This window comes from Bos grunniens, chromosome X (genome assembly GCF_055505025.1).
Source record: "Bos grunniens cultivar Pamir isolate PY7600 chromosome X, Bosgru_T2T1.0, whole genome shotgun sequence".
In the NCBI taxonomy this organism is placed as follows: Eukaryota; Metazoa; Chordata; class Mammalia; order Artiodactyla; family Bovidae; genus Bos; species Bos grunniens.
Window position 1 is genome coordinate 16724554 of NC_141194.1, and position 18578 is coordinate 16743131.

The window sequence follows — 18578 nt, forward strand, 5'->3', positions numbered from 1 at the left end:
CACATCTGTCAGAATGACCACAAAAAAATGGAAGTTGCATATTTCACAGTGTTGGTGAGGCTGTGGAATGATAGAGACTGTTGTACACAGCTAAGCAGGTATATAACCTGCTTATAACCAGTTTGGAAGTGGCTGGCAGTACCCGTTAAACTTCAAAATGCTCATATTCCATGAACTAGCAATTTCACTCAGGGATAGAGCTTAGAACAGTGGTTCTCCAACTTTAGTTCGAGGAAGAGTTACCTGCAAGGCTAGTTACAACACAGAATGCTGAGCCCTCCTCTGGGATGGGCCCTATTTCTAGCAAGTTCCCAGGTGATGGAGATTCTGCTGGTCCGGGGAATATAAAACTACTGGTTTACTCAAAATGGATTAAAGATCTAAATGTAAGACCAGAAACTATAAAACTCTTACAGGAAAACATAGGTAGAACACTCTCTGACATAAATCACAGCAAAATCTTCTATGACCCACCCCCTCGCAGAGTGCTGCTGCTGCTAAGTCGCTTCAGTCGTGTCCGACTCTGTGCGACCCCATAGATGGCAGCCCACCAGGCTCCCCCATCCCTGGGATTCTCCAGGCGAGAACACTGGAGTGGGTTGCCATTTCTTTCTCCAGTGCATGAAAGTGAAAAGTGAAAGTGAAGTCGTTCAGTCGTGTCCGACTCTTTGTGACCCCATGCACTCCTCCGTCCATGGGATTTTCCAGGCAAGAGTACTGGAGTGGATTGCCATTGCCTTCTCCAACCCCCCAGAGTAATGGAAACAAAAACAAAAATAAACAAATGGGACCTAATTAAACTTCAAAGCTTTTTCACAACAAAGGAAATTATAAGCAAGGTGAAAAGGCAGCCTTCAGAACGGAAGAAAATAATAGCAAATGAAGCAACTGACAAAGAATTAATCTCCAAAATATACAAGCAATTCATGCAGCTCAATACCAGAAAAATAAACGACCCAGTCAAAAAGTGGGCCAAAGAACTAAACAGACATTTCTCCAAAGAAGACATACAGATGGCTAACAAACACATGAAAAGATGCTCAACATCACTCATTATCAGAGAAATACAAATCAAAACCACAATGAGGAACACATGTATACCTGTGGCGGATTCATTTTGATATTTGGCAAAACTAATACAATTATGTAAAGTTTAAAAATAAAATAAAATTAGAAAAAAAAAAAAAAACCACAATGAGGTACCATCTCACACTGGTCAGAATGGCCACCATCACAAAGTCTACAAACAATAAATGCTGGAGAGGGTGTGGAGAAAAGGGAACCCTCTTATACTGCTGGTGGGAATGCAAACTGGTACAGCCACTATGGAGGACAGTGTGGAGAGTCCTTAAAACACTGGAAACAGAACTGCCATATGACCCAGTAATCCCACTGCTGGGCATACACACCAAGGAAACCAAAACTGAAAGAGACACATGTACCCCAATGTTCACTGCAGCATGGTTTACAATAGCTAGGACATGGAAGCAACCTAGATATTCATCAGCAGATGAATGGATAAGGAAGTTGTGGTATATACACACAATGGAATATTACTCAGCTATAAAAAGAACACATTTGAGTCAGTTCTAATGAGGTGGACGAAAGAGTGAAGTAAATCAGAAAGAGAACCACCAATACAGTATATTAATGCATACATGTGGAATTTAGAAAGAGAGTAACAATAATCCTATATGCAAGGCAGAAAAAGAGACACAGATGTAAAGAACAGACTTTTGGAATATGTGGGAGAAGGTGAAGGTGGGATGATTTGAGAGAATAGCACTGAAACATGTATATCACCATATGCAAAATAGATGACCAGTGCAAGTTTGATGCATGAAGCAGGGCACTCAAAGCTGGTGCTCTAGGACAACCCAGAGGGATGGGGTGGGGAGTGAGGTGGGAGGAGGGTTCCGGATGGGGGGACACATGTGCACCTGTGGCTGATTCATGTCAATGTATGGCAAAAACCACCACAATATTGTAAAGAAATTATCCTCCAATTAAATTCATTAATTAAAAAAGAAAAACTACTGGCTTAAATGTTAAGGTATAGGTCACTCGGGAGAAATGTTTACAAGTGAGATTTACTGGTTATGTGACAAAAAGAAGTATTACTTAGAATATTTTCCTCTGCCAATATGAAAATTAGCTTTATTAAAATTCAAACTATTCACTTAAAATTAGTGAATTTTACTGCATATAAGTTATACCTCAAAGCTGCAAAAGAAAAAAAAAAAAGCTTTGGGGTGATGAAAGTGCTGTAAGATTAGACCAGATATTATGGAGATGATTGCACAATACTGCTAACTATACTATCAAAAATCATGAACTGTACATTTTAAACCTGTAAAATATATCTCAATAAAGGTTTTTTTTAAGGTAACTTTGTTTGCATTTGCTTTTTTGGGTTCATCAGCTAGTAATAATTAGTAGTGGCTCAGGGACTTAGTGCATAAGAGAAGAGAGTTCATTTAAACTCTAGAGCTAAGACGGTTTTTACATTTTTAAAGCATTGTTTAGAAAGAAGAAGAATATGCAACAGAGACTGTATGTGGCCCACAGTCTAAAATATTTACTATTTGCTGCTGAGCTTAACTGCTCAGTTGTGTCTGACTCTTTGCGACCCCATGGACTGTAGCCCACCAGGCTCCTCTGTCCATGGGAATTCTCCAGGCAAGAATCTGGTCCTTTACAAAAAAAGACTGCCAATCCCCTGAATGAAACTGGGTAGGGCAGCAGGTCCTTGCATGGTCTGCTGAGCTTCCCAAGTGGCTCAGAGGTAAAGAATCCACCTGCCAATGCAGGAGACGTGGGTTTGATTCCTGGGTTGGGAATATCCCCTGGAGAAGGAAATGGCAATCCACTCTAGTATTTTTTTTTAAATCAAGTCATGAAAAGACATGAAGAAATCTTTTTTAAAAATTATTTTCCTGAAGTATACTTGATTTACAATGTTGTGTTTAAATTCTGCTGTACAGAAAAATGACTCAGTTATACATACATATATATTCTTTTTCACATTTTTCCTGTATAGTTTATCACAGGTTATTGAATATGGTTCCCTGTGCTATACAGTAGGACTTTCTTGTTTATCCATTCTGTACAGGATAGTTTGCATGTGCTGGTCCCAAATTCCCAGTCCATCCCTCCCCCATGTACTCCAGTATTCTTGCCAGGGAAACCTCAAAGACAGAGGTCGCAAAGAGTTGGACACAATTTAGTGACTAAACAAAACACTTGTGACTAGCAAAGGACAGAACTGGAGAGGAAAAAAAGAAAAAGAAACACCAGCAGGGTTTGTGCCTGGGGAGAAGGAGGTATCAATAACAAAAGAGAAATTCATTTATACTGTTCCTTCAGAGTGAACTGTTTAAGGGCAGTGAATGAATCTGTGTGCCCTTGAACTTAGAAAGATGACTGGACAACAGGGGTATCCACTCCCAGGAGGATGCTGAAGGGGATGCTGGTGCCAAACAAAGCCATTCCTACCAGGACAGAACTGGACACACCCCCTCACCTGCCTGAAAGGCCCGGCTCCAGCAGTTCTCTCCTTCCACAGCATCACTTCCCTTCCCCATTAGGTCCCTTCCATCACTATACAACCTCTCTCTCCGTTTACAAACAAAATCCTCAAAGGGCTGCCTGTATACCACAATCATTCTCACATTCTTCTCCTTCCATTCTACTTGTCCCCTCACCAATCTACCTTTCCACTCCACCAAACTGCTCCAGTCAAGATCACTAACAAAATCCACGCTAAATCCAATGGTTCTTTTCCCTCTTTTTCCTGGATCTACCTGCAGCACCAGATGGTTAATCATACCTTCCTCCCAGAAACATTTTCTGCACCTGGATTCCAGAATACTACACTTGCTTGGTTTTCCTCATACCTCTAACAATGCTTTCTGTCTCCTTTACTGGTTTTTCCTTATCTCACCATCCTGATCCTTAAATAGTGAAGCCAGTCTTCCTCTAAATAGTGACTTCAGTCTTTAACTTTTCATTGTCTACACTCTCTTCCCAGTCTGCACTTTTCTTCAATCTCATGGCTTTAAATACTCTCTATATACTAACAACCCCAAGTTGACATCTCCAGCCCTCACCTATCCTCTCTGTTTCAGCCTTCCACATCCAACAGACTGCTGGACGCTGTAAACATGTCCAAGAGCAAACTCCATACCTTCTTCCAAAATCTGCTCAAGGTTTGCCCCACCTCAATAAATGGCAACTCCATCCTTAAGAGTTTTCAACAAAGAGGAAACATAACTGTCCAATAAACATACAAAAAGATACCCAACACTACCTACTCAGGAAGATAAAATTAAAACAACGGAGTACCATTTCATACTCATTAGATCTGAAAAACTTTTAATCTGACGACCCCCATATGTTTACAAGAAAGCAGGAAAAGACAATTTCTCAACTGAGGAAAATTTGTCCTCCAAAAAACATGAAGCAGAAGCAAACTCTAACTTTATACACCAAACAGAATATATCCCAAAGCATTTAGGAATATATATTTTAAAAACTCACCTTGAATCAGAAATTTAAAAACTAAGAACAGAAACATATCAAAAAACAGAGTGATATGACTGAAAAAAATTAACTGAACTAAACGGAAAGAATGGGAGAAAATGGCTGAATTATCTCAGAAGTGAAAGTCGCTCAGTCATGTCTGACTCTTTGCAACTCCATGGACTATACAGTCCATGAAGTTCTCCAGGCCAGAATACTGGAGTGGGTAGCCGTTCCCGTCTCCACGGGATCTTCCCAACCCAGGGATGGAACCCAGGTGTCCTGCATTGTAGGTGGATTCTTTACCAACTAAGCCACAAGGGAAGTCCAAAAATTATCTCAGAAGGGAAGAATAAATTACCAGGTGCCCCAGGGGAAATAAATGAAATGATTCAGTCACTTTGGCAAACAGTCTGGCAGTTTCTTAAAAAATTAAACATAGTAGTTACCATATGACCCAGCAATTCTAATCCTAGGTATATACCCAAAATAAATAAAACCATGCATCCACATAAAAATTTATACACAAATGCTCATAACAGCATTATTCACAATAGCCAAAATGCAGAAACAACTCAAATGTTCATTGAGAGATGAATGCATAAACAAAATGTGGTACCCCCATACAGTGGAATATTATCTGGCCATAAAAAGGAACGAGGTACTGACACACAGTCAGACAGGGATGAATCTTGAAATCATTATGCTAAGGGAAAGAAGCCAGTCACAAAAGACCACATATTACGAGATTCATTTATATGAAAGGTCCAGAATAGGCAAATCCATAGAAACAGAAAGTAGACTGGCAGTTGCCTGGGTGTGGTAGGGGGAGGGGAGGCACTGGGGGAAATGGGCACAGGGTCTCTTTTTGGTGTGATGAATATGTTTTAAAACTAGACTGATGATGGTTACACAACTCCGTGAATGTATTAAAAAAACACTGAATTGTAGACTTTTAAATGGGTGAATTGTGTGGTATATTAATTATAACTCGGTAAAGCTGTTACAAAAAAACAACAACAACTGACAGAGATTCCATACTAAATGTGAACTCAGCATTTACAAATGCAAAAAAACTGACCAGGAAAGCCTTTGTAACAAAGACGCCACACTGCCAGCAAAGAACCAGGTCAACTCAGAACCCACAGAACAAGAGGGCAATCAGCAGATCAGAGAAGTCAGACCTCAAGAGAACAAGTCACAGTCTATTCTCCTAGCCACAGTGGTTGGGTGCTGTCACCAGTTCACAGTAACGAGGAGCTGGAAGTGGATATAGAACCTCAGCATTGCCTATTATTATTCTACTCTGATTCCATGGACACAGTTATATTTCTCTCACACACAAAAAAGGTTAAATAAATAGGGGAGTGGGTTTCTCAGATGGCGCTAGTAGTAAAGAACACACTTGCCAATGCAGGAGACATAAGAGACGTGGGTTCAATCCTGGGTCGGGAAGATCCCCTGGAGGAGGGCATGGTAACCTACTCCAGTATTCCTGCCTGGAGAATCCCATGGATAGAGGAGCATGGAGGGCTACGGTCCATGGGGTTGCAGAGAGTCAAATACGACTGAAGCAACTTAGCACACAAATGGGGAGCAAAGGCATAAGTACAAAGGTTAACCATTAGACAAAAATAAAAACCTTCCTCTTTTTAATACAGAAGAGCAAAAACTACACATCACAGCATAAAGAAATAGCAAGTATAACAAAATACACATGATTATAAAATATTATGATAGACCAAACATATCAGTCCTAATAGTAAATGTGATGAGCTTAACTCACCTACTAAAATAAACAGGTTCAATTTGGCTCGCAAAACACGTATTTGTATAAAATACACATCTAAAACAAAGTAATCGTGAAAGGTTAAAAATAAAAGGATGGCCAAATTATACAAGGCAAATTAAAATAAGAGAGCAGGGGTGGGAAACCTGGAATCAGGCAAAGCAGAATTCAAGTCCCAAAGCATTCATCATGTCAAAGAAAGACACTTCAATGTTAAAAGTCACAGTCCTCGATGAAGACAGAACAAATAAAAATACACATATTTACAACAACACTGCAACCACCTTCATGAAACAAAAACTACAATAGATGCAAGCAGACATAGAAACACTAACAATAGGAGACTTTCATATAACATGCTTAGTGGTATTAAGACAAAAATGAGATAGAAGATCTAAACAGCAAAATCAACAGGGTAAATCTTAAGTATATTTATCAAACTCTACATTTTGATACTATTTGACAATATTCTTCTGAAGTTTCCACATCACATTCACCAAAAATACATTAGGTCACAAAGAACACATCAGTTAGCTGCACATAATAGAAACATTACAAACAAAACTTTCTGATCATAACGCAATAAAACTAGTTTACTAACAAAAACAAAAAACAAATTTCACCTAGAAATTTTAAAACCTCTTATTAAACAACTCCTGGATACTCTAACATAGATCTTTAAAGAAATAATGACAATAAAAGCTCTACATATCAGATTCTATGGGATGCATTTAAAGTAGTCATCAAAGAAAAATTCATTGCACTAAACTTATTTATCAATAAAAATGAAAGAATTAAATACATTTACTTCCAAGATAAAAAAAAAGGAACTAAAAAGCAGCAAAGTAAACCAAAAGAAAGCACAAGGAAGGAAATAAAGATAAAAGTAGAGGAAGAGAAAAGTAGATCTAAGTAATAAATCAGAATTCTGTAGTTTTGGGAAAAATTAAAATGGATAAACCACTAAATAATATAACTTGACTAGGAAAAATAATATAACTTGACTAGAAAAAATAAAAAAGAGCAAAGGGGAAATAACCAATGAAATAGAAGAAACATTTTAAATCATGAGATTATTTTATAGCCTTCTATCCAATAAATTTGAAAGCCCTGATGAAATGGATTATTTTCTAGAAAAACTGATTATTACTAAAATGACCACATTAAAAAGCTTGAACAGACCAGTTTCCATAAAAAGCTTGAACAGACCAGTTTCCATAGAATAAACAGAGAAAGTTATTAAGAAAACATTACATGAAAAAGCAGCAGGCCCAGAGTGTTTCACAGGGGAATTCTACCAAACTTTCAAACATCAGATTGCCTCAATGCTCTATAAATTATTCCAGAGCTGGTATATGGGGATAAGGATCAAGCCTACAGGAACATTAACCTTTTGAGGAGATGAACCAGCCAAGACTGAGAACGAACATCCTCTAAGGAAGGTGGGAACCCTGGAGCATAGAAGGATGTTTCAATAAAAGAGACTTTCATAGCAAAAGCTATATAAAGACCCAATAAAAGGAATGAAAAGTGTGAATACATGGCTTGAGGAAGGTAAGGAGGCTGAGAAAGCCAATTATTAACAACATTTTCTAACAGTCTGTCTGGCACGGGAGGAGAGAAGCTGGGTTGCAGTTGAGGGATAGGGGTCTAGGCAGGAGGTTTTGAAATGGGAGCAATTTGAGCAGGTTTATTATTGATAAGGAAAAATTATGTGCATGGCACTGGGGACATAATGGAGAATGACAGTCATAGTAGAAATCTGTCTAGGTCCAATTAGTTCAGTGTTTCCTTTGATTCCTTACTATCAACTCCAAATAATGTAGTCAATTTCTCTCAATATTTCACATTTATATATTACCTTCTTCAAATGTCCAGACTGAATTTTTATCAGCAGTCACATTTTATGTTAATTTGGCAAACATTACTCACTGCTAGCACCTGCTAGGGGCAAATCATACAAAGTCAGAAGAGACCCAGTTTCTTTACTGCAGAAGCTCAGTCTTCACAGGATAAGAAGGATCACCAAGGTACCAGTACTTTGTAGTTCACTAAGTTGTTTTGCAAACACTATCTCATTTAATCCTCATAAGCCTTTGAGGAAGCCAGAATTACCTCCATTTCACAGATGAAGAAACCAAGCCTCAGAAAAGTTAACCAACCTGCCCCAAGAGAAAGATGAAAAACCAGAATCCAGGGATTCCAACATTAACACTTCCCCGCCTTGCAACTCCTACCTTCAGAAAGAGGACTCTGAAGTGACTGCCTGGTCAGCAGAATTGGACTTTAGCACACTTGAGAATAGTTGACATCCTGCATCACATCTAAAATTTCCTTCTAAATTTGGAAAGCAGCTTTTATGTCCTCTAGCTGCCTGGATATTCTGTAGCCTGTAGGGCACAAAGACTATGTTTTATTCATCATGATCTCAAGGACTGTGTTTTATTTAGCTTTTTATCTGTCCCCCTCAGCTTTATATATAGTGCTTTTAATTATTTTCTCCTTCAACATTAGCAGATTCATTCATTCAATTTCATAACTCTGATATCATTATCAATATAATCTAGGGCATCTGTGTAAAACTTCAAATTTAAAGGTGAAAGAGTGGGGGCAAAGGGTATCACAGAACAGCTTTCTGAATTCAGAAATTAACATTAGAAAATCAATATGCTCATGTGCTCTGACATTTTTACAATACGGTAAAAATTAGCAACGAGACAAAGTATATTTAAATGTACTTTCATTTGACCCTTAAAATCACCCTGCAAGAAATGCAAGGTAAAGGCACTATAACCTCCAATTCAGAGTTGAGCAAACTGTCCATGTTCAAGATAATCAGATATACTGGAATTCGAGGAAGTCCTGACTTCAAATCTGTTCACTTTATAATGCCTTTGCCTCACCAAGATAACCCTTCTTTAGGAAACTAGTGAAGGAAGACTAGAAGATGAGAAACAGAATTGCCATCAACCAATAAGCAGCGTGGGGGGCGGGCACGAAGAATGTCATCAACAAATAAGAGGCATGGGGGATGTGGGCGGGGCGGGGCGGGGTGGGAAGAAGAGGACTTCTAGAGGAGGATACCTGTACTTGATTGCAGAAGAACATAAATGGCCCTGAAGGGGTCCTATAAAAATCCTTTAACTGTTGCCTTTTGTTAGGGTGGGGAAAAGGACATTCACAGATTGTTGGTGGGAGTGCAAAATAGCACATCCTTTCCAGAGGGAAATTCACATTAAAAAAAAAACCAACAATTCTATCACTTAGGAATGTACACTAAAACAGTAATCATGGATGTGCAGATTTTACATTTCTCCAACCAAGTGTTTAAGTAGTGACAAACTGGGAATAACCAAGTAAATTACTGCAGCCAAATAACGGCATGCTATGTAGTCAGGAAACAAAAAAACTGGTTATTCAAGAGAATCTACTTCATAATTCATATATTCATCTCTAAAAAAAAAAAAAAAGATGGAAAGTGTATCCCCAGCGTAAACACTCACAATGGTTATTTGAACGGTGAAAGAAGAGTTATCTTCCTCACCGTGGTTCCGTATATTTTAGAAATTGTATATATAAATATATTATTAAATATTTCGCTATATAAATATTTCTAATCAAATGTTTTAAAGGCTTCTGGGGAGGGTGTGAAAGAGCAGGGCTTTCAAAAGAACACTTTAGTAGCCATTTTAAAAATACCACGTGAAAAAATAAAGCATTCTACACCGTTAGCATTAAAACACCATCGAAAAATAAAGCACTCATCATGAATCTACATCAAAATCTTTTATTTTCAAATTCAGGAAAACGTTAAGAAGGTTGCCTGGCCAGAAGTCTGAGAGACCTTCTTGATTTCTACCTGTGGTTTTTAGTTTGTTTCAGAAAAGAAAAGCAATCACCTAAGAGGCAGCTCGAAAAGCACCTCGGCAGGAAAATATGTGACAGGATAAGTTTCTCTCAGATTTCTTTCCCTCCCGACCTACGGACAGGGCAAACCTGACAGTAGCCGGCCCAGTTTCCTAAATACACCTCAGAGAACCACAGAAGATTCAATTTTCAATATGTTTCTAAAAAGACAAGTTTTACTTTACAATGCAGGATAAAGAGCAGCCTTCACTACTCACTCTGGACGTTAGCAGAGGAAGACGCCGCTTCCCGGCAGGAGAGCCTCCCGAGAAGGACAAAGCGGGGGCTCCTCGGCTAGGGTCCCTCCGGCGACGCGTCGGCAGCCGCCTCTGGGAAAAGGGCTCTGTCCCTGGGCACCGCCCCCTCCCCCCGCCCGTCCCCAAGACAGACGATCATGACCGCTGGGGGCCGAAGCCTGCCCGACAACGGGCGAGGGTCAGGGCCCCGGCAGCAGGTGCCCGGGTCGCCGCGTCTAAAATAAGGCACCGATCTAGTGTCCAGAGATAAGGGAGCAGTCCCCCGGGATCCCAAGCTGGGCCGCCGCGTCCTCCCAACCGCCTCAACCGTCTCACCCGCTACCCCAAGAACCGTTCTCTAAGGCGACGGACACGCCCTCCCCTCGGCCCGGAGCCTCCTCGACTCGCCCGCCCCCCAGGGCCGCTCACCGGACCGAGAAGTTCCCGCTATCGCAGCCGCCGCCGCCGCCGCCGCCGCCGGCCCCTCGGGCCTCGCCCCTCACACGGCCGCCGCCTCCCACAGAAACGGCAACACGGTTACCTCAGCCGGGCCGCGGGACCCGGAACCACTTCCTTCCGGAACCGCCTCGCCCCGCCCCCGCCCTGGCCACGCCCACTGCCCGGTACCTCGCGCTGAGCGCGCTCTCCCACCGACCTCTGCTCTCAACGCTTTCCCGGTGACGGATGCCCCGCCTGAGTGGCTCCGGCCTGAGCTCCTGCGCCCTCTGCCGGCCGTTCCCACCTCTGCAGCTCTGTCCAGGGCGCATGCGCCGTCTGCCGCTCTCCCTCCGGGAAGGAAGGACCACAATGGGTGCAATGGTTCGCGGATCCTGGAGGTTAAAGGTCAGGGGTAGGAGCTCACCCCTCAGTCACAAGCAGGAGCTTGGTCCCTTGGATTTCAGCCCACCCGAACCTGCAATGGCTGTGGCCTCTTTCCTGCCTACTCAATTTCTAACCATTCCCCATGGCCTTAAAGCTTCTACCCAAAAAACAAAACCTCCCCTCTAGACCTTCCAAACAGGTTAATGATACCATTATCTCCACCATGCAATTAAAAATATTGACTCATTTTTGCCAGCTCTCTTGATTTCCCTCCTCCCACACTCCATCCAGCACCCCAAAGATAGTATGTCCTCACTCTTGAAGCTTTCTCACTTGACACTTTGATGTTCTTTTTACCTCTTGCAAGATTTCTCTTTCAGGGTCCACTCCATCAGGTGGACATTTTATCTTGCTTTGCCACCATCATCTACTTCCTGCATAAGTTTCCCTCTCCACCTGAATTACTGCCATCAACCTGATGAATCCAACACCCATGCCTAAGGCATGCTTCCTTAACTTCCTCAGTCCAGATGACTTGACCTCTATTCTACTTAATCCATCCATTCCCAGGTACCCATTCTATAAAATCTAGATATCCATCACTTCATACTGTGTTGTAGCTAAAACCTTAAGTTTACAAACCCCATTTATTTGGACTCAATCCTCATTCTTGAAGTCCTGTGTCTCCCTTAGTCCCAATATACTTGTTCTTCAAAATCCACAGAGCCCTCACATCCCCTGGCAGGCCCATGGCCTTTGACTTCAACCACCCTTGTAAGCAGAACACTTGAATCACTCTCTGATACACTCTAACATTAGATCGCTAACTTGAAACACTCTAGTTATCTGCATTTTTCATTCCTACACGTAGGTTTCCAAGCACTGCTTGGGAGGAAAAAGCCACACAACTATAATATTAATATGGAGACCTCCTTGGTGCCTCTCAGGAATCCTTTTATGTTACCTCTCTCATTTCCATAATAGCTGTTCCTAATCCTTACCACTCTCTTTAAGCCCCATATCAATGATCATTTTCCTCTCTTCATACATGAGTTTTGTTTCCTGTTTTGCAGAGAATTTCCTGGCAGAGTGTATAAGACCTTGCATTATGTGGTTCATACTTACCTCTCTAGTTGCTCTCCTCTTTTGGTCAATGCTTGGAAACATAGGTGTAGGAATGGAAAATGCAGATAACTGGAGTGTTTCAAGGTGGTGGTTTGATGTTAGAATGTTTGCATGACACTTGTTATTACTTTTAAATATCTGTGTTCCCTACTGCTACTGCTACTGCTAAATCACTTCAGTCATGTCTGACTCTGTGTAACCCCATAGACAGCAGCCCACCAGGCTCCTCTGTCCCTGGGATTCTCCAGGCAAGAATACTGGAGTGGGTTGCCATTTCCTTCTCCAGTGCATGCATGCATGCTAAGTCGCTCCAGTCGTGTCCGACTCTGTGCGACCCTATGGACAGCAGCCCACCAGGCTCCTCTGTCCACGGGATTCCCTAGGCAAGAATACTGGAATGGGTTGCCATTTCCTTCTCCGTTCCCTACCTCACTGTAAACCTAATTTGGCAGAGACCAAATCTGTTGCTTACTATTACCAGCATTTAGCAGAATGTCTGGCACACAGTAGTGAGTCATTTTCATAAGTATGCTCTTTCTTTTCCACGATTAGGTTTTGTGTGCTTCACAAATACATATGTGTGTATATATATAATGAAGTATACAAAATTAATATATATATATTTCTTTTGATTCATCTTTGAACAAAGTGATTTTTGTTCAGACTTATTACTGATTAATAATAAGCACAAGTAGATGGCCCTTGCCCTTAATGCTGCTTGTGTGGACAAAGAAGTACTTTGCATAAAGTCTCAGAGCTCTTGGTGTGTCTATGACTAGAACACATATATAGAACCAGCCTAAGAGAAGTGAAATGTTATTTGCCTTTCCATTTATATTGTTTTTCTTTGGTTTTCAGGCAAGCCAAATCTACTGCAGAATGCCAAGTATGCTTAATATAAGAGTTCTATATTAGTGAGAATAAATTATGCTGTGATAACAATCTCCAGATCTCAGTGGCCTATAGCAACAAACGCTTATTTTTCACTTATATTTCAAGTCCACCACAGGTCAGCTTTGGTTCTATCTGAGACCTGATGGGTTACATCAGGTTCATGGGGTCACAAAGAGTCGGACACGACTAAAACAACTTAGCACACACATATGAGACATTACTGGTGTCAAATCCAAAGAAAAGCACCATGAGTGGGACCGTGCATTGGATCTTAAGGCTTCTGCTTTAAACCCGAATCAGAAATTCTAGGGGTGGGACCCAGCACAGTTTCAACAAGCCCTCCATGGGATTCTAAACCATGCTCAAGCCCAAGAACTACTTCTCTGTTGCTTGTATTTTCTGTAAACCAGCAGATAAACACAGAGGCTTGATAAAATTCACACTAGTTTTTAAACTGATTCTTAAACCAGAAAAAAAAAAGTCAAATTCAAAAGAGAGAGAATCAAGGCTCTTGACATAGACCAAGTGTCAACCGTCATTGTCATTTTTTGGAGGAACACTGCTTCGGGGCAAACCTGTCAGCTGCCCTGATGTGTACCTCCAGCCATCCTTCTGGATAGCTTTCTTTTTTAAATGCTAATGTGAGAATAAGGTAATTAGGAAGAAGTAGGACAAATCACTCTCTCATCCCTTGACAATGCTGTTGGCCCAGATTTTTCTCAGTTTTAGTCTACTCTGGTCCTTATAACCCAGGACTGACAGAACCAGGTAAGTTTTCTCTTTCCTTAACCATCTGGCTTTGGTTACGTTCCTTAACACTGTCAGTGAAATTGAATGTAGAATGCTTAGCTGGCCCTGATCCCTCCTCTTTTTCTTCCATTCCATGATATAGGCAGTTTTTGGTGGACACTGTCCTTTACCTTTACTTTTTAAAGGGCATCATCAACAGTAGAGTACAAACAGAAATGATTTATAACATTTGGAAGAAAATGATTTTAGACAGGCTTATGCTGCAGATTTCTTTTTGCTCATTCTAGTCACTGACTTTATGGCTGTTTTCCTACTGAGATGGAGGACAAATTCCTAAACAAGATTTGGTAGCCGCTACCAGCTCTCTGGTTCCATAAATCATTTCCTTTGTAATGCAATATGTGAAGCAGCTTGGCCCTGGTTCTGAAAGCAATACAATATGTGTGGTTTTCAAACAATGTGTCAAAAGTCAGCAATTATTGTGAAAAAAAAATTTTTTTATTGATGTGAACTACCTACATTGATGCAAGGCAAAAAGTAATGGTGAAGTTAGGTTTAAAACTTAATTTCACTGCAAAATAATTGTTTAAAAATTCATTACACACCTTATTTATATCTTTACAGTTCTCCCTGAAGCTCTTCCCCTAAATACTTAAAAACATTTTTTTTTTTTTTTTGGCCACACCTCATGGCATGCAGGATCTTAGCTTCCCCGACCAGGGATTGAAACCATCCCCTCTGCAGTGGAAGGGCTGAGTCTTAACCCGTGGACCACCAAGGCAGCCTTTTTCCCCCAAACCCTTGATAAACTGAGTTCACCTATCTTTTCCTATCACAAGCAGGTCTGGTGTCCTGACACAACCCAGACACCAGTCATTAAGCTCTCAGAATTTTCATTTGCATGATCAATTTGCTTTGTTTAACTCTGTATTTGTTAGGCACCTCATAGCTGCTTCTTAAATAGCACCATGCCTAGCTGGCTCTGGTGGGGTTCTTCCAGGAACAGTCTCTGAGACCAGTTAGCACAGAGGAAGGGCTCAGGGAGTGCTGGGGGTGGGTGGGTGGGAAGGGGGAGTGAAGGAAGGAGGAGCCAGAATTTGGGCTGCAATACATTTTCAACAAAGGCCTCAGATGCTCCTCCCAAGGAGCTCCGAAGCTGGGACAGCCCTTCTGAGTTGTCCTACCTTGAGGCAAGGGTCTTCACAGGCCCAAATAATTCAGTCAGGATCCAGCCTCTCAGGCTGCCCAAGTGAGAGGATTTAACGTTGGTGAGGCAGCCTCCTTCCGTCAAGGGTAATTCTTGGAAAAGAACTCCACCAACAAGCCTCAGCAACTTACCTCCAGCATCTGGAAGGAGACATCTGGAAGGACAAACACCTTGGTCCTAAAGGGGAGTCCATCCAGATGGTGCACCACAACATCCACGACACTAGCATCCAATGTGACCTTCAAAGCCATTAGAGCCTCTGCTTAAACTTTCCCACAGGCTGCTGAGGGCTTAGTGTCCTCATTGTCAAAGTGTAAGTTCCCAAAGGTTACAAACGTAATTGTGATGTAAATGTTCAGTGAGCATGTGTTACACCTGTGTTGTAAGGGTTCAGAATGAGCCACCCCCAAACGTGCCACATTCTCATGAGGATTATTTTGAGACTCTGCATATTCAAGAGAAACTACTGCCCTCCTTTGATTATCTAGAAGAACTGAATTTTTTTTAAAACCAGAGAAGACTCACTAGCAGAAATGAATTTTATCTATGTGGCCCGATCTACATGGCAGGACAAACATCCAATTACCAAACATCTGCTCTTCTTCTTATCGTCCTTTGGGTGACACCCTTGTCCTTGGAAGCCCCTGGCCCCTATTCCATTCCTCAGCTCAGACAGCAGAGACCTCATTTTACCTGTCTCCAACCCTCTTATAAACATGGGGTCTCTGACCCTCTCATGTATGTAGAGTTCCCATTGTATGAAATTAAAGTTGATTATCTCCTGTTAGTCTGTCTCAACGTTGATTTCTTAGATGAGCCAGAAGAACCAAAAAGGGTACGGTAAGTTTTCTTCCCTCCTGACAGTGTTTAACTCATTAAGGAGCAGGATAATGAAACTTGATCAGGGAAGATACGGAACTGATTGTGACATGCCCTTGGATTTAAGTGTACACACAGTAACATACATATATTTAGTGGACAAAGAATGCTGGATAAAACTGTAAAGTTAGATACAAAACTGCTTGGTGTCCTACAGGGACAAACAGGCATAAGCTTTGGAATTAGCTTTTCTATGGTACAAAAGTCATTACAACTTCCTGGCTACAAGTGAGTAACTCCAAGATGAGGTCCTAGTACACAGCACACAGGCAGTCATGCAAAGTCACATGCCCCAAGACTCAGCAGCCCCTTGGGCTGCCTTGTTGAAACCATACTCTTGCAGGACTCTGTAAGGGCAGTTATCTTTCAGCCTATTTCCACGTTCTGCATCATTTCTCACTAGCAGTGAACATTGAACAACTCATACCAGCCATTGGAGCTGTCACTGTACAGGGGTGGCCCCTGAGAAGTCTTCAGAAGGCCAGGTCTACTGTGCAAATGGAATTGCTTCTTTCCTCTCAGTGATGCCAGTGGGATCCCATTTGTTCTAAAACCAGGAAGACCAGCCACAGGGGCTGCATTCAACCCCAAAAGCTCTTTCAACATCTACAGTGCAGAACCTATCGCCTCCCTAGCTATCATCTCTACGGTGACAATGTTCTGGCTCTCAAAGATGAGCCTGCGCAAACTACTAGGAAAATGTGATTCAAAGACAAGTACAGCCGACAGAGAGCTGTGGGCTGATTCGAAAAAGGAAGTTCCCTTAAGCAAAAGTTTAATTCCTTGGGGCTATATTCCTTACCTTTTGCATCTCATGAGATGGGGGAAGCCTGCCTTCATACTTTCTTGGAAGTCCAGAAGGCTGGCCACTTCAAATCTTTCCCCTAACATCAATCATCTCTCAGGGCCAATGGGAAGAATCAAACTTGGCATTTCCTAACTGTTGCACAGAAGCTTCTTGCTTATTTACCACAGAGCTAAAGGCAGGCTCACCATTCCATGTCTCCCATCAGCCTAAAGGGCCCATGCTGGGCATCTGATAGAAAGCCCACGTTTGGCATCTGATGCAATATTTATGCACAGAGAATGTGAAACAAAACAGCCAACATGAATTGACTTACATAGACACAACCCTAATTTGGCCTGTTGGAAATTATGGGGAAAGGGGGAACGACTGGTTTAGGGAATATTATTTTCAAATCTCATGGTCTTGCTTCCAGGTACAATAGGAACTTGAACTGGTGATAAACTCTGCTACTGTGAGTAGACAGATGGATAAGTAACCCTTGAATAGCATACTCAGATGAAAAGGTTCTAGAATTAGATAGTGGTGATGGTTGTGTGACTGTGAAGAAATCCTTTAAAAGGAAGGAATTTTTATGGTATGTGAATGATATCACAATAGTTTTTTTAATAAAAAGAATCAGAACTATGACTCTCCATGGGGCTTCTGCCCCTTCTCCGCTATAAGCACCTGCTCTAGCAAAGCATTTCTGCTGCTCTCTGGGTCAGAGAGCCCGCCAACTCCCCTGGGGGCACCAAAGCAGCGGACTCAGGGTCAATCCCAGCTCTGCAAAGTTCCAGCTGTGTCCTTGGGAAAGGACACAGCTACCTACCTCACCTACCTTCTCCTACCTACCTCACATCCTTGACAAGTCTTGGGACCACCTCTCATACAGCAGGGATATGCTGACTGTTCTGGTCCATTCCTGTAGGAGAAGCTTAAGCCACGGTAAATGGAGGCCACTGCTTCCCACCTCCTGAAATCATGGCATATCCCAAATTGGGGGAAGCATCAGTTTGGGTCTACGGAGGTTGGTACCAAGCCTCGTGTCTCCATTTTCCCCTGACTTAAACCTTGAACCATAACTGACACCCACACCTTGGACCCCACTCCTGACCTGATCATTTCTTCACTTCTGGGTCCTTATCCCCACCCCATCAGAGATCCTAAACTTGGTTGACCTTCAGGAGACACTAAGTCACATGTTCTCTCTCTCCAGAAACAAATGATCCACCCACCCTGGTCCCATGATGCATTAAATTCTCATGTCTCTTGGGTGTGATTGCTGATTTCTATTTCAAATTCTATTTTTCTGTTCAGTTCAGTTCAGTTGCTCAGTCGCACCCGACTCTTAGCGACCCCATGAATCGCAGTACGCCAGGCCTCCCTGTCCATCACCAACTCCTGGAGTTCACTCAAACTCATGTCCATCTAGTCAGTGATGCCATCCAGCCATCTCATCCTCTGTCGTCCCCTTCTCCTCCTGCCCCCAATCCCTCCCAGCATCAGAGTCTTTTCCAATGAGTCAACTCTTTGCATGAGGTGGCCAAAATACTGGAGTTTCAGCTTTAGCATCATTCCTTCCAAAGAACACCCAGGGCTGATCTCCTTTAGGATGGACTGGTTGGATCTCCTTGCAGTCCAAGGGACTCTCAGGAGTCTACT

General features: G+C 42.0%; 1 protein-coding gene across 44 annotated transcripts in view; it reads right to left on the minus strand.

Moving 5' to 3' along the window:
• The window catches only part of BCLAF3 (BCLAF1 and THRAP3 family member 3), a 52067-nt gene extending 41071 nt beyond the window's left edge, over window positions 1-10996 (minus strand). For 18 of the 44 annotated variants that reach the window (XR_015158856.1, XR_015158855.1, XR_015158849.1 and 15 more), the window contains exon 1: window positions 10882-10996. The gene's annotated coding sequence lies outside the window, so the exon portion shown is untranslated. Of the gene's footprint in view, window positions 1-6307; window positions 6368-8547; window positions 8701-10434 lie in introns of all 44 variants that reach the window. The other 26 variants (XR_015158853.1, XR_015158848.1, XR_015158845.1 and 23 more) reach the window with 6 other exon arrangements.
• Between the last annotated feature and the right edge of the window lie 7582 nt (window positions 10997-18578).